The sequence below is a fragment of the Trichosurus vulpecula genome, chromosome 1 (assembly GCF_011100635.1).
Source record: "Trichosurus vulpecula isolate mTriVul1 chromosome 1, mTriVul1.pri, whole genome shotgun sequence".
Taxonomy (NCBI): domain Eukaryota; kingdom Metazoa; phylum Chordata; class Mammalia; order Diprotodontia; family Phalangeridae; genus Trichosurus; species Trichosurus vulpecula.
This window is the reverse complement of record NC_050573.1, coordinates 462,137,911-462,149,050: the sequence shown is the minus strand read 5'-3', so window position 1 is coordinate 462,149,050 and position 11,140 is coordinate 462,137,911. Positions and strand designations below refer to the sequence as shown.

The 11,140-nt window shown below is 36.8% G+C and overlaps 1 pseudogene; it reads right to left on the bottom strand.

Annotated features, from left to right (window-relative positions):
- Nucleotides 1-9,316: 9,316 nt before the first annotated feature.
- On the bottom strand, nucleotides 9,317-9,930 carry LOC118839912 (annotated as a pseudogene).
- Nucleotides 9,931-11,140: the final 1,210 nt, after the last annotated feature.

Sequence of the window (11,140 nt, the reverse complement as noted above, 5' to 3'; positions counted from 1 at the left end):
GTATAGTCTTAAAAACAACTGATTATTATGATTATTTCTATTTTATTATATTACTATAATACTATAATATAGACCATATTTTGTAATACAATATATATTTATAATACTAATTATAATACTATATTATTACTGTTACGATTATTATTACTTAAGACAACATATGCTGACCCTCTAATAAAACAGAGCACCCATGAAAAAATATTATAAACAATTTTATCAGTAATTTTGAAGTAAACTATCAATCAAATTTTATGGTAAACATTAGCTAAAAGTATAAAAAAAAATCTGCCTGAGATCCCAATTGAAAGCAGAGCTGGCTCCTGTTCCCAAATTTGAGTCTTGAGCAAGTCTGCATAGCTGAAGGACAGTGCTGACTGGTTAATGGAAATGTTAGCAATTTACCAGAGTACCATTCCCAAGGGTGACATGGTCCTGGACTGGGCAGAGAGGGAACCTTGCCAAGTTAGGTAAGAAAGAAGACTATCAGAAACTCTATAGCATCAGATGATTGGTGGTGGTCAGTTTCTAAAAGATATTGTTTACACATTTTGATTAGTAAAGTTTGTGGCATGTGTAGACATGTGTAAGTCTAGCAAGTGTTTCCTATAGCATTAGTTAGCATAGGTAACAGTAAATCATATACTTAATACTACATAGGGTTGATAAGATCAAGTGAGGGGTTTTTAAGGATTAGGGAGAATGAGCATCTCTGTAGATTGCGGGGAAGGAACCAAAGAGAAGAAAAATTGAAAATTAGAGAATGTGTGAGAGGATAGTGGCAATATTTTGTTTGAGAAGTTAGGAAGGGATGCGACCAAGGGTGATGGAGAGGTATTGGCTTTGTCAAGGAGAAAGGTCACTCTATTATCAGGAGCACAATTGAAGGAGGAGATAATAGGGCAAAAATGTCCAAAAGATGTGAAACATAGCTGTAGATCTCTAGAAACCTGAGAAAAACTGCTTTATTGAATCAAGGGGAAAAAATATCTTAATTTGAATGTTTTAAAGTGAAGCTATTATTTAGAGGGCATGAAAGCACCTTGCTGTCCCTGTCCTATTCCTAGCTGACCATAAGCATATACAAGGTGAATGGGAAGACATCTAGGTGTGTTTGCATAGTACAAGTAATGCAGAATAGATGGTAGTACACTCAAACTTCTCAAGTTTAGGACAAAAAAAAAACCAACACAGAATAATTTAATGGATTTTAACAGTTCTAAATTAGGAGTGTGACCTAGAGACAATACTACAGCAAAGCCCTAGGCCCTCATCCTGGCTTGGGAAACCTAATGACATGTGCTTGCATCCAAGTTGTTATTTGTAGGGCAATCCTAACTCTTCCACATATTCTCTCTCTCTCTCTCTCTCTTCCTCTCTCTCTCTTCCTCTCTCTTCCTCTCTCTCTCTCTCTCTCTCTCTCTCTCTCTCTCTCTCTCTCTCTCTCTCTCCTCTCCCCCACCCCCCCAAGGTAAAAAGCCTGCAGGAACTCTTGTCCCCAGGTAATAAAAACAACTCAGCAGTGACCTTTAGTGGTCTGTGCATCATGCTTAGCCTAGGAGCCAGAAAGTCTAGGTTATAATTGCTGTGTGGCCTCAATCAGTCACCTAATTCCTACTTGACTCAGTTACCTCATCTATAAAAAGAGAAAAAATAATTCTGGGCTAGCTTACTTCACAGAGCTATTGTGTAAAATCTAAAGACTACATTTTGAAAATGTGTAGAACTAACCATGCAATTGTTATTAATCATGCTTTTCTCATTCATGGAAATAAAGTGCTGTTTGCTTGAAAAAAAGATATTTTTGCTAAGTATTATAAAATATTAATAGGATAGGGATTAATCCTTTTAAAAAACTATGGAATCAGTTTTCAAGATGGGTTTCTGATTTAATCTGTCCTCTAATTTATTAATCCTTGAGCAGTCAGTCAATAAGCATTTATTAAATGACTACTGTATGCCAGGCACTGTACTAAGCAAATAACTTCTTTTCCTTCCTTCCTTCCTTCCTTCCTTCCTTCCTTCCTTCCTTCCTTCCTTCCTTCCTTACTTCCTTCCTTCCTTCCTTCCTTCCTTCCTTCCCTCCTTCCTTCTTTTGTTTCTTTCTTTTTCTTTCTTTCTCTTTCTTTCTTTCTTTCTTTTTCTCTCTCTTTTTTGTATCTTCCTCCTTTCCTTCCTCCCTTGCTCTCTTTCCTTCTTTCTTTCTTCCTCTTAAATTTTTTTAAAGATCTACCTTCTCTACCATCTCTCCTCTATGACTACCCCCACTGAGAAAATGAGAATATAAAAAAAATAAAATCCTCTGTTATAAACATATATAGCTAAGCAAACAAATTTCTGAATTAAGCATGTCCAGAAAGGATATGTCTTCCCTCAAATTTGCACTCTAAGTTAATCACTTTTCTATCAGGAAATAGACAGCCTGTTTCTTCATGAGTTCTCTGGAATTGTTGTTGGACATTGTACTGATCAGATATTCTAAGTCTTTCAAAGTTAAATATCTAAAATATTGTTGTTATCATATAAATTGTTCTTCTAGTTCTGCTCACTTCACTCTGCAACAGTTTATACAAATCTACCCAGGTTTTTTTTTTTTCAGAAACCATTCCCTTCATCTTTCTCTTTTTTTTAAACAGCACACTAGTATTCAACACATTCATGTAACATATTTGTTTGGCTATTCTTCAATTGATGGAAACCTATTCAGTTTTCAAATCTTTGCCATTACAAACAGAGTTGTTATAAGTATTTTTGTACAGATGGATCCTTTCCTGCTTTGGTCTTTTTGGAGTATAGTCCTAGTAGTAGTGTCGTTGGATCAAAGTGTATGCATAATTTAATAGCTTTTTGGACATAATTCCAAATTGCTTTCCAGAATGGCTAGACCAGTTCACAACTTCACCAATAGTACATCAATATACCAGTTTTCCAACAGCCCCCTGCCCCAGTATTTGTAATTTTCCTTTTTTGCCAACTTTTCCAATTGTATGAGTAAGAGGTGGAACCTCAGAATTATTTTAATTCACATTTTAATGGATAGCTTAGATTTCTTCCTCTGAAAACTGCCTAATAATATCCTTTATTTATCATTTAGAGAATGGTTCTTATTCTTATAACTTTGAATCAATCCATATATGTCTTAGAAACAAAACCTTTATCAGAAAAATGTGTGTCTTTTTTATACCCTCACCCCCATCGATCTGCCTGTCTTCTGCTTTTAGCTGTATTGGTTTTGTTTGTGCAAAAAAATTAATTTTGTGTAATTAAAATTGTTCATTTTACCTTCTGTCACACTCGTTGTTCCCTGTTTGATAATGAACTCTTTCTGTATTCACACATCTGAGAGGTAATTTCTTCCTTGAGCCCCTAATTTCTTTATGATATCAACCTTTATGTCTAAGTCATTTACCCATTTGGAATTTAATTTGTTATGGTATGAGATGTTGGTCTATACCGAGTTTCAGCCAGAGTGCTTTAGGATTTTCCCAATAGCTTTGTTATTCTTGCCCTAGTAGCTAGGATCTTTGTCTTTTTTCAAACATTTGGCTATGGTTGTTGTTTGCTTCTGCTTATTATGAAGCTAATCTATTCCACTGATTAGCATCTCTATTTCTTAATGAGTACCAAATTGTTTTGATTATTATTGCTTTGTGGCATATTTTGAGATCTGGTACTCCTAGCCTCCCTTCTTTCCTGCTTTTTTTCCATTAATTTCCTCAAGATTCTTGATGTTTTGTTCTTCCAGATGAATCGTATTATGTTTTCTAGTTCCATGGAGTAATCTTTTGGTAATTTTTAAAATATGGCACTGAATAAATTAATTTAGGTAGTATTATAATTTTTATTATATTGGATTGACCTATCCATGCGTAATTAATATTTTCCCCATTTTTTAGACCTGTCTCTATTTGGTTAAAGAGCACTGTGTAGTTTGTATTCTTATAGTTCCTACGTATGTCTTGGCAGGTAGATTCTCAAGTATTTTAAGTTTTCTGAAGTTGTTTTAAGTGACATTTCTCTTTCTATTTGTTTCTGCTAGATCTTGTCGGTAATATGCAGAAATGCTGATGATTTGTGTGTATTTATTTTATATCCTACAACTTTGTTAAAGTTGTTAATTGTTTCAATTAGTTTTTTTTTTAACTTAACTCTCCAGTATTCTTTAAGGGAATCATCATCTCATCTGCAAAAAGTGATAATTTTGTTTCCTTTTTGCCTTATTTATTCCTTCAATTTCCTTTTCTTGTCTTATTGCTATAGATAACATTTCAAGCACTATGCTGAATAATAGTGGTGATGATAGGCATCTTTACTCTATCCCCAATCTTATCGGAATGGCCTCTAGTTTATCCCCAATACAGATTATTGCTGGCTCTTGGTTTTGAATAGATACTGCTTATTATATGAAGGAAACATTCATTTAACCTTATATTTTCTAGTGTTTTTTTTAACACGAATGGAGTTATATTTTGTTGAAAGCTTTTTCTGCATTTATGGATAGGGTAATATACTTTTGTTGTTCTTGTTATTAATAAAGTCAATTATGCTTATAGTTTTCCTAATGTTGAGCCAGTTCTGCTTTCCTGATATAAATCCAACATAGTAATAGAGTGTAATCTTCATCTTATGTTATTGTAGTCTCCTTCCTAACATTTTATTTAAAAAATTTGAATCAGTATTCAGTAGAGATAGTGATCTATGGTTTTCTTTCTCTGTTTTGACTCTACCTGGTTTAGGTAGCAAGACCATATTTTTATCAAAGAAGGAATTTGTAGGACCCCTTCTTTGCCTGTTTTTCAAAATGTTTGTATGATATTAGAATCAAATATTCTTTAAATGTCTGATAAAATTTGCTTGTAAATACATGTGATCCTGATGCTGTTCTTTAAGAGCTCATTTATACCTTGGTCAATTTCTTTTTCTAAGATTGAGTTAAGTTTTCTATTTCTTGTTCTGTTGATCTAGTCATCTTATTTTTTTGCAAATATTAATTCACTTCATTTAGGTTATCAGTTTGATTGGCATATATTTGGGTTGAACAGTTCCTCATGATGCCTTTAATTTCTTTTTCACTGGAATTTACATTTTCCATTTTTAATACTGGTGATTTGGTTTTATACTTTCCCTTTTAAAATCAAGTTAGCTGGTGGGGCAGAGCCAAGATGGCGGCTGGAAAGCAGGGACTTGCGTGAGCTTCCCGCCCCACCCCACCCCCCAGCCCAGGTCCCTCCAAAAACCTATAAAAATGGCTCTGAACAAATTCTAGAGCTGTAGAACCCATGGAATAGCAGAGGGAAGCAGGGCTCCAACCCAGGACAGCCTGGATGGTCGCTGGGTAAGGTCTATCCCACAGAGCTGGGAGTGGAGCAGAGCAGAGCCCAGTGTGGGCTGCGCCTGGACCAACCAGACCAGGAGCTGGGTGGAACAGGCCCTAGCATCCTGAATCAGTGAGCTGTGGCAATTACCAGACTTCTCAACCCACAAACACCAAAGACAACAGAGAAGGTTAGTGGGAAAAGCTGCAGGGACAGAGAGAAAAGAGTTCGTGGTTCGGCCACTGCCCAGGAGGCAGCTGAGGAGGTGCAGCTACAGAACTAGAGCTGCAGTTGCTTCAGGCCCCAGGCCCACCTGGTGGGAGGAATTAAGTGGCATATCAGAGCAGGAGTGCAGAGCCTGCTTAGATCTGACTCTTGTTCCAGGTTGTTGGTTTTTAGGGGAAGAGGAGTGCTGATGTGGCAAAGATTAATGTGTAGAAATTGCTCTGAAAACAACAGTGCAGCCTCTCAAGCTTGGGACAAAGTACTCTATACTCTACAAGCAGTCATACCCCAACGAAAAACTCAAGGGTCAAGTAGTTACTTGGCTGGGAACATGGCTAGGCAGCGAAAATGGACTCAGATTCAGACTCAGACTTTGGAATCTTTCTTTGGTGACAAAGAAGACCAAAACATACAGCCAGAAGAAGTCAACAAAGTCAAAGAGTTACATCAAAAGCCTCCAAGATAAACATGAACTGGTCTCAGGCCATGGAAGAGCTCAAAAAGGAGTTGGAAAAGCAAGTTAGAAAAGTAGAAGAAAAATTGGGAAGAGAAATGAGAGTGATGTGAGAAAACCATGAAAAACAAGTCAATGACTTGCTAAAGGAAACCCAAAAAAATACTGAAGAAAATAGCACCTTAAAAAATATACTAACTCAAATGCAAAAGAGCTCCAAAAAGCCAATGAGGAGAAGAATGCCTTGAAAGGCAGAATTAGCCAAATGGAAAAGGAGGTCCAAAAGACCACTGAAGAAAATACTACCTTAAAAATTAGATTGGAGCAATTGGAAGCTAGTGACTTGATAAGAAATCAAGATATTACCAAACAGAACCAAAGGAATGAAAAAGTGGAAGACAATGTCAAATATCTCATTGGAAAAACCACTGACCTGGAAAATAGATCCAGGAGAGATAATTTAAAAATTATTGGACTACCTGAAAGCCATGATCAAAAAAAGAGCCTAAATATCATCTTTCAATAAATTATCAAGAAGAACTGTCCTGATGTTCTAGAGCCAGAGGGTAAAATAGAAATTGAAAGAATCCAAGGATTGCCTCCTTAAAAAGATCCCAAAAAGAAAACTCTTAGGAATATTGTTGCCAAATTCCAGAGCTCCCATATCAAGGAGAAAATACTGCAAGCAGCCAGAAAGAAAAAAATTGAGTATTGTGGAAACACAATCAAAATAACACAGGATCTAGCAGCTTCTACATTAAGGAATAGAAGGGCTTGGAATATGATATTCTGGAGAGCAATGGAGCTAGGATTATAACCAAGAATCACTTACCCAGCAAAACTGAGCATAATGCTCCAAGGCAAAATATGGATTTTCAATAAAATAGAGGACTTTCAAGCTTTCTCAGTGAAAAGATCAGAGCTGAATAGAAAATCTGACTTTCAAACACAAGAATCAAGAGAAGCATGAAAAGGTAATCAAGTAAGAGAAATCATAAGGGACTTACTAAAGTTGATCTGTTTTGTTTACATTCCTACATGGAAAGATGATGTGTGTAATTCATGAAACCTCAGTATTAGGGTAGCTGAAGGGAATATACATCTATACATACATACACACACACACACACACACACACATATAGACAGAGGGCACAGGGTGAGTTGAATATGAAGAGATGATATCTAAAAAAATAAAATCAAATTAAGGGATGAGAGAGGAATATATTGAGAGAGGGAGAAAGGGAGAGAGAGAATGGGGTGAATTATCTCACAGAAAAGTGGCAAGAAAAAGCAGTTCTGTAGAAAGGGAAGAGGGGGCAGGTGAGGGGGAATGAGTGAATCTTGCTCTCATCAGATTTGACCTGAAGAAGGAATAACATACACACTCAATTGGATATCTTACCCCACAGGAAAGAAGGAGGAAGGACATTCAAAAGGGGGGATGATAGAAGGGAGGGCAAATGGGGGAGGAGGTAATCAAAATCAAAAACTTTGGAAAAGGGACAGGGTCAAGGGAGAAAATTGAATAAAGGGGGATAGGATAGGAAGGAGCAAAATATAGTTAGTCTTTCACAACATGAGTATTGTGGAAGGGTTTTGCATAATGATACACATGTGGCCTATGTTGAATTGCTTGCCTTCTTAGGGAGGGAAGAGGGGAGAGAATTTGGAACTCAAAGTTTTAAAAGCAGATGTTCAAAAAAAAAAGCTTTTGCATGCAACTAGGAAATAAGATATATGGGCAATGGGGCATAAAAATCTATCTTTCCCTATAGGAGAGTAAGGGAAAAGGGGATGGGGGGGGAGTGGGGTGACAAAAGGGAGGGTTGACTGGGGAATGAGGCAATCAGAATATATGCCATCTTGGAGTGGGGGGAGGGTAGAAATGGGGAGAAAATTTGTAATTCAAATTCTTGTGAAAATTAATGCTGAAAACGAAAAATATTAAATAAATAAATAATGATTTTTTTAAAAATCAAGTTAGCTAAGAATTTATATCTTTCTTCCTAAAAAACCCCCAGTTCCTGTGGTTTTTTTGCTTTCTATTTTGTTAATCTCTTTGATTTTCAGGATTTCTATTTTGGCGTTTGATTGGAGGTTTTTAATTTGTTGTTTTTCCAGTTTTTTTTTTAGTTACATACCCAATTAATCCTTTCTCCTCTTTTTTAGTTGATGAAGGTTTTTTGTCCTAAGAACTACTTTTCTCCTAAACAAATTTTCTCCTAAGAACTAGTTTGGCTACATGTCAGAAAATTTTGGTATCTTGTCATTATTTTCAATGAAATTATTGGTTGTTTCTTGGGTTGATTTTTTTTTTGAGTCGCTCATTTTTTAGATTAAGTTATCTAGTCTTCAATCCATTTTTAGCAATTTCTTTAGTAGTCCTTTATTTTTTTCTTTTTAAAACTTGAAATTTTAAACTCCATACCCCAATAGAGAGAGCAAGACAAAACCACTGTTACAATTATGTATAATCAAGCAAAACCAATTTCCACCTTAGCCATATAAAAAAAAAATTTCTCCTGCTCTCTTTAAGTCTTCACCTCACTCTCAGGAGGTGGATAACATGTTCCATCATTGGTCTTTTGGAATCATGGTTGGTCATTATGCTGAGCAGAGTTCGTAAGTCTCTCAAAGACGTTTGTCTTTACAATATTACTGTCGTACAAATTCTTCTCCTGGTTCAGCTTATTTCATTCCATATAAGTTCATACAAGTCTTCTCAAGTTTCTCTGAAATCTTCTCCTTCGTTATTACTTACATCAGAATAGTATTCCATAACATTTATATATCATAACCTTTTCAGCTATTCCTCAATTGAAGAGTACCCATTCAGTTTCCAATTCTTTTCCACTACAAAATAATTATAAATATTTTGTACATCCTTAGAATTTGTATTACTAAGGACTAATATCTCCTTCATTGTACCCTCCCTCTAATTCTTCCTTCTCTCTTTTCCTCTTTTTGTCCTCTTTCCCCATTGAGTGACTGTACCCAATTCTTTGTGTATTCTTTCCCTCCTTTGATCAGTTTGGATGAGAGTGCTATTCAAAGCCTGCATACTTCCCTTATCCCATCCTCCTTGCTTTTATAGACTTCTACTTTGGTACCCCAATTATGTGAGATAATTTTCTCTACCATTCCTCCCCCCTGTCCAGTGTATTCCTCTTCCCTTCCATTTGCATTCTTCTTCTTTTTTAAAATTGTTACCCACTCTCATTTATTCTGGTATTCTGTGCTGTTGCCATTTAAACCATTTGCCTTATTCATCTTTGCACAGAGATACAAAGATCTACACATGAGAAGAGTCCCCAGTGTTGTGTCCCAAATGTCATCTGTCTACAGGCCTACACTTTGAGGTTGGTGCGATTGAGGAAGGGGTCATCGATGTACCAGTTCCGCCTCTTCCAGAAAGACGTGGTCATTTTGTCGAGCAGTTTGCTTTGAGTTTTGTTGCAGAACACCTGTTCCCGGAGGCGTCTTTTCCATGCAGGCTTCTTTTTCCACAACCTCTTCTTATAACCTGCCTTCTTCCTCACCCAAAGACCACAGTGTAGGCAAAGAAACCTGAAGAGCACGGCTTTCACAGATTTCCATTTTCCTTTTCTCAAACTACAATATGTTACAGTTCTGACCTGCGGTGTAGGATGGTTGGAAGCAAAGGGGTGACGCTATTAAGGATTGCTGAAGGGTGCCCACATGCCAGACTTCTAACAGGTGGAACTAGACTGGCAGCAGGAGAAACAAGCGGCGTTTGAATGTGGCCGAAAGGTCGTCCAGACAGCGTGGAAACCAGACACACAGAGTTGGAGCAGCTTTGGAAGGCTGAAGAAACCAAAATATTGAGGGGTCGAATGATTCCCCGGAGCTCGGGGCTTCTCACTGATCTGCGGCGGCCCATGCGACCAAAGCGGACACCGCCATCTTCCTGCTGCATTCTTCTTTAAAGATAATCAAAACATAACCGAACCATTCTTAGATATTCTGTCTAATTGTACTCCCTGTGATGATGAGTCTTGAGGTGATATATGTATCATCTCCCCACATTAGAACAGAAATAGTTTTTCCTTGTTTAGCCCCTTGTGATTGCTCCTCACATTTACCCTTTTATATGTCTCTTGGCTCTTGTGTTTGCATTTCAAAGTTTCTACACAGTTCTGGTCTTTTCATCAGCGATGATTGGAAGTCTTCTATTTTATTAAAAATCCATTTTTCCTTTCTGTATACTCAGTTTTGCTGAGCAAATTATTCTTGGTTGTAAGCCTATCTCCTTTGTCTTCCAGAATGCCATATTTCCAGCTTTCCACTCCTTTATAGTGAGGATCGCTAAATCTCATGTGATCCTGATTTTGGCTCCTCAGAACTAGAATTCTTTTTTTCTGGTTGCTTGCAGCATTTTTATTCTTTGACCTGGAAGCTCTAGAGTGTAGCTATAATATTACAGGGATCTTTCATTTGGAGGTTTCTTTCAGACGGTGACTGGTGGATTCTTTCCATTTCCAGTTTGCTCTCTGGTTCTAAGAGATCTGTGTGGTTTTCTTTTATGATTCTTTGAAATATGATGTCTAGATTCTTTTTTTTTTTTGGTCTTGGCCTTCAGGCCTTCTTCTATCAAGAACTTTAGATGCCAAACAGAGGAGTTTATATTTAATCCTAGGATTAAATCCTAGGATCTCACTGAATAAAGTAGGATCATGTTCAAACCAATTACGCTTTAGAAAACCACCTTATCAGCTGAGTGGAGAGTCGATTGGAGCTGGAAAGACTTATTCAGGAGACTAGAAAGTTTCCTCATTGAGAATTCTCTATACTAATGAAATCACAGATACAGATTTTTTTTTAATGTGAAGGGGAAAGATCCTGGCCAGGAAGGTTAGCCAAATTGGCTCTGGATCATAAAGGAATGATATATGATGCAGTCAGATGACCCTAACAACCTTGTCTCTATCTCATTCCACAAGCATTCATCAAACATTCATTAGGTACTATGGACTGGTCACTGTCCAGCGGCTTAGTGGATGAGCTAGAGTAGTCTTCTGTGACATGGTCAAGCAGTCAAAAATTGCTAAAATTTCCCTATATCCTACAGAAGTCAACTGGGAATATTTACATACTAACTTTGTAGGAATTTGATTTGTACAATAGTG